Consider the following 4,896-nt stretch of genomic DNA (forward strand, 5'->3'; position numbering starts at 1 on the left):
AGGGATGTCCTATAATTAGATGTAGCACCTACCAACCGCCCGCTCGGGCCCTGTAAATTTAACATTCATCTAAAATTGATAGGAAAAGACAGGAGTGAAAAAGGGTAGTGACAAAAACTTTAGAAAACTCCAGCTTTTGTAAAGCGTTTTACGGCGCTCACAACTGCATAAGGTCATATGAGCGCGCGGGACACACCTCCTGATATCTTCAGTTGGTAGGAAATTTTTAATTTTGCCCGGGTGGCAGCCGAAGCCTACTCTAAATTTTGAAAAACCAAGGGATCTTTAACGTGCACAACTTGCACACAGACCCTCTGAGATTTTTCGCCCCTGTCCTAGAAGGCTAGGTGTAGATCTTTCCTACCAGAAGAGCAGGGGTGTGGCTAAAAGAGACAAAGGCTGCAGAAAGAGTCGGGAACCCAGAGGAGGGGGCAAAGGAGGTGTGAGAGGCCAACACCTTAACCCCAAAGGCCACGAGATCCCCCATGGGCACCTATTTGTCAATAAGAAAGGTGGTTGTCTTAAACAGGCAGATGTCTTGGACAGTGTCACTATAGTCCTTCAAAATCGCAAAGGGTGACACGAGAACCGGTCGTTTTGTACAAGTGACTGTCTAGGATAGATGGCCGTTCTAACAATTTCGTGCAGAAATAGTTCCACAGAAAAAGATGTGCGTTGAAATGAAATGAAATCGAAGGTTTAGTAAAGCCTCCTGCAACACTGCAATGTTATTTCAAGAAGCAGAGCCTCCGAATTTATGTCTCTGACCGGACCAGAGGGAAAATTCGTGGAAAGTGCGTTTCCCAAAAACACGACGTTTGGCCCAGCTGAGCCTTGAACAAACCCCAGAATAAATTCAATTTATAAGTAATCTCTGGATCACGGGTTGGGTCGTAGCTTTGGCTGTCATAGTAAAGGCCATGCACCGCTGGCTCCAGCATTGAAAGCCAGCCAGGTTCGCAGTGAGGTGAACGAGGATCAATGCAAAAAAGTGGTGGTTGACAAAAATGCGCAAACACGGGAGATGGAGCATTCTAGCATTGTGCTCACTACACTGGCCGACAAAGAACCTCACTCAAATTCGTTGCGTTTTTTTGTTGCTTTTTTGAGAGTGTTTATCCGCCCTTAAAAGAAAGGAAGATCACATCAGTGACAGAGCATATTATCAATTCGTCTGTATTTTCTTTAAAAAATGAATTGAGTTCATTTACCAGGAAATATAGACATTGGGTTCAACAATTGTGTTCTTTACTTGCAACAAGAAACCAGATGCAAGAAAGACATTGTCCTCATACTACCAATATTTACCTCTTAGGCTAGATATTAACTGAATTCAATCAGCTGTTGATAAAAAAGCAGTCCGTCACCTCTAATAAAGTTACTATTTGCACATCGAGATGACTGCTTGGCAGTTTTTCTCTTCAGTTGTCCTTTGCTCTCCGTGGTACTTTGTTGAGAAAATCTCTTCATGAAAGATAATAACCAATGACATCAGCGAACTCTTTGTCATGACGACCGTGGTACTTTGTTGAGAAAATCTCTTCATGAAAGATAATAACCAATGACATCAGCGAACTCTTTGTCATGACGACCGTGGTACTTTGTTGAGAAAATCTCTTCATGAAAGATAATAACCAATGACATCAGCGAACTCTTTGTCATGACGACCGTGGTACTTTGTTGAGAAAATCTCTTCATGAAAGATAATAACCAATGACATCAGCGAACTCTTTGTCATGACGACCGTGGTACTTTGTTGAGAAAATCTCTTCATGAAAGATAATAACCAATGACATCAGCGAACTCTTTGTCATGACGATGTCAATGAAAAAAAAATGAAGGGAAAGTCCCACAAAATTGCTCCCAATGTTGCAGTTTTTCATTAGATTATGAAAAAAAAACCTCAACAAAAAACATGTAGTAGACAAACACTGTAAAGCCATAGAGGACAAGAGATAGATAATGTAGCCCACTATGATCCATGCTATAAATTAACTGTCTAATCTTTATGTGGTGAATTTGCTGATCACTCTTTAGGAAGAGGCATTCCTGTAATTCTCTGGTCGTATAGGCATGGTTTTTCAGGCTTTTTACATGCTCCGACGACCACAGAAGTGCCCCGGGACCGGTTGCGAACGACGATTATAACGATAAATTCTAGAATCTAGTTTTGACCCCAATGACGATTACTTCTGGTTCTAAGTCTAAACGATTACTTTTTGATTTGCGTGCCGATATGGAGAGATAGCCTTTCAAACCTTATTGCAAAACATCAAATCGTGGTCAAATTCAGGGGGGCATGCCCCCCTGAAACACCCCTTGTTTGTTTTTTTAAGTCAGGGGGGCAACCCCCGGGCCTTGTGAAAAACAAGTGAAATTTTACAGCTCATTTTGTATGCTAGATTTTGATCTAGGATACTGATAAACGAAGTGTATACAGACCCGGTAACCGGGAACAAAGTCACAAAGTATACAGACCCGGTAGGGGAACTCTTTTGTGATTTCGGAGGGTTTCAGCGCCCAGACCCGGTAGTGTGTGTGTGTGTGTGTCTGTGTGTGTGTGTCTGTGTGTGTGTGTGTGAGTTAAAGAGAGGGAAGAGGCTAGCCGTACTTAATGACGGCTAGACTGGCAGTCTAGCCGTACTTAAGTACGGCTAGACTCGCAGTCTAGCCGTACTTATTCTTAATATGATGGCTAGACTGACCATTTACAAAAAATAGGCCTACTGAATTGTAAATACATGTAGATCTATACATTTTTAGTGTTCAGTACCAAAAGTATTTGTGTATTTGAGACGAAACCAGGTGCCTTAATGACAGTGCATGTCCTCCTGTTTTCTAATGTTAATAGGGCCTAAGATAAGTACGGCTAGACTTCTTGTCTAGCCGTACTTAAGTACGGGTAGACAGCCAGGCTAGCCGTACTTAAGGACGGCTAGACTGTCAGGCTAGCCGTACTTAATATTGATGGCTGAATTGTAAATGAAAATTTTAGTTTGCAATGCCTAAAGTATTTGTATTTCAGACAAAACCAAAAGGTGCCTTACTGACTTGCATGTATTTAAACCTGAATAATTACTAGATCTAGATATCTAGATCTAATGAGACCTGTGTACTTAACAGGCTTGAGTCGATAGGGCCAAACCTAGATCTAAGTACGGCTAGACTGGCAGTCTAGCCGTACTTAAGTACGGCTAGACTCTCAGTCTAGCCGTACTTAAGTACTGCTAGCCACTTCGAAAAAAGAATGCGAGCGATACAGAGAGAGAGAGAGAGAGAGAGAGAGAGAGAGAGAGAGAGAGAGAGAGAGAGAGAGAGAGAGAGAGAGAGAGAGAGAGAGAGAGAGAGAGAGAGAGAGAGACTGCTCGATTGAAATTATGACATTGTTCTTTTCTTCAAATTGTGATTCCTTTAACTCCAAAACAGGGGAAAAACGATCGTTCATCGAAAAGACATCCGCAATCTTCATTTAGTTTTAGATCTAGAAATCTAGATCTAGATCTAGATCTAGATCTAGAATCTATATCTAGATCTAGATCTACAGTCTAGATCTAGATCTAGGCTAGCCTCGAAACTAGATCAATGATTTATATCTGTCTGTCTAGATCTAGAAGAACCTAGTCCTACCCTGAGCCAAGAGGGTGCTGAAAGTTTCCGAAATCACAAAAGAGTTCCCCTACCGGGTCTGTATACTTTGTGACTTTATTCCCCGTTACCGGGTCTGTATACACCAATGATAGTATCTTTGGTATACACTCCCACTGATAAAACATACAACATTGATACCGACTATTTAAATCAGTATCGATATTTCAGTAGATCTAGATCTAGGCCTACACAAGTCGGGACCACCATATCCAAGTAGATCTAGATCTAGTGCCTAACATCATTTTTTAACTTTGTTTTGGTCAATTTGATCGTCCACATCGATAGACAGTATTCAGAAAGAGACAGAGAGAGAGAGAAGAGGGGACGAGTTGATCTTGCGAGAACTTCCGGGCGGGTGAGAATAGCCACTTTCACTCGAAAAACCCCACACAATTCCGACAAACAAAGACGAGCTTATTCACAACAATCAACAATTATTCTTACCTGTGGCAACGTTCAAGAAAACACCTTGACTAGAGATTTATTTCTTCTCCATGACCATATTAGACTGAATCCAACGGGTCTTCTTTACAGTCCAGGATGTCCAAAAAAGTGTCAATGTGTGACAACGGATCTGAGCAGAGATCCTAGATTCTAGTCTCTAGATCTAGAATCTTGTTCTAGCACATAACCTTGTAACTCTGTAAGTAGGAAGCGTGCGTTGTGCAGTCTGAAGGCAGTTGTCTGTTGCACTGACTGAAAGTAAAGCATTAAAAGCAGAAAAGCACACTTGAACTGAACTTACTTAGTAAGTTAATACACATTCGTTCGTGTATTGTCAAGGAGGTAGTAAGATCGAACATGTTGTATAATTATATCGAACATAGACCCCCATAGTCCTTGCTCGAATATTCTACTTTGTGTTCGGGTCAATATTCGATGCATAGGCTGGATTACAACATTATTTGACAAAAATGTTATAGACTCAAGTTATATTTTTATTTTTAACAAGCGTTTTTCAGAATCATTTCCATCAGACTATCTCAGACAATTCATATTTACGAAATTTGAATTCTCTTGTTTTTGTCACTGCTGAATAACACAACTGACAGATTTCATAACAGACAATGGGCGGAATTAGTCCTTTAATAGGCTAATTCTATTCTCTATTACTATTATAAATTATAATAATTTTCTTAAATTTGACCTGTTTCAACTTTATACATCATGTTTCCCTTAAGAGTTCTTAACAAGACGCGTTTACAAAAATTAACATATTTATATGAGTCATATATGTCCATTAATGTT

General features: G+C 40.4%; 1 long non-coding RNA gene across 1 annotated transcript in view; it reads right to left on the reverse strand.

The window, feature by feature from the left end:
* LOC118478050 overlaps positions 1–4,526 on the reverse strand; it is a 10,431-nt gene extending 5,905 nt beyond the window's left edge. The window contains exon 1 of the long non-coding RNA XR_004858770.1: positions 4,093–4,526. This is a non-coding gene — a long non-coding RNA (uncharacterized LOC118478050). The remainder of the gene's footprint in view (positions 1–4,092) is intronic.
* Between the last annotated feature and the right edge of the window lie 370 nt (positions 4,527–4,896).

This window comes from Aplysia californica, unplaced genomic scaffold, assembly GCF_000002075.1.
Source record: "Aplysia californica isolate F4 #8 unplaced genomic scaffold, AplCal3.0 scaffold00347, whole genome shotgun sequence".
Taxonomy (NCBI): Eukaryota; Metazoa; Mollusca; class Gastropoda; order Aplysiida; family Aplysiidae; genus Aplysia; species Aplysia californica.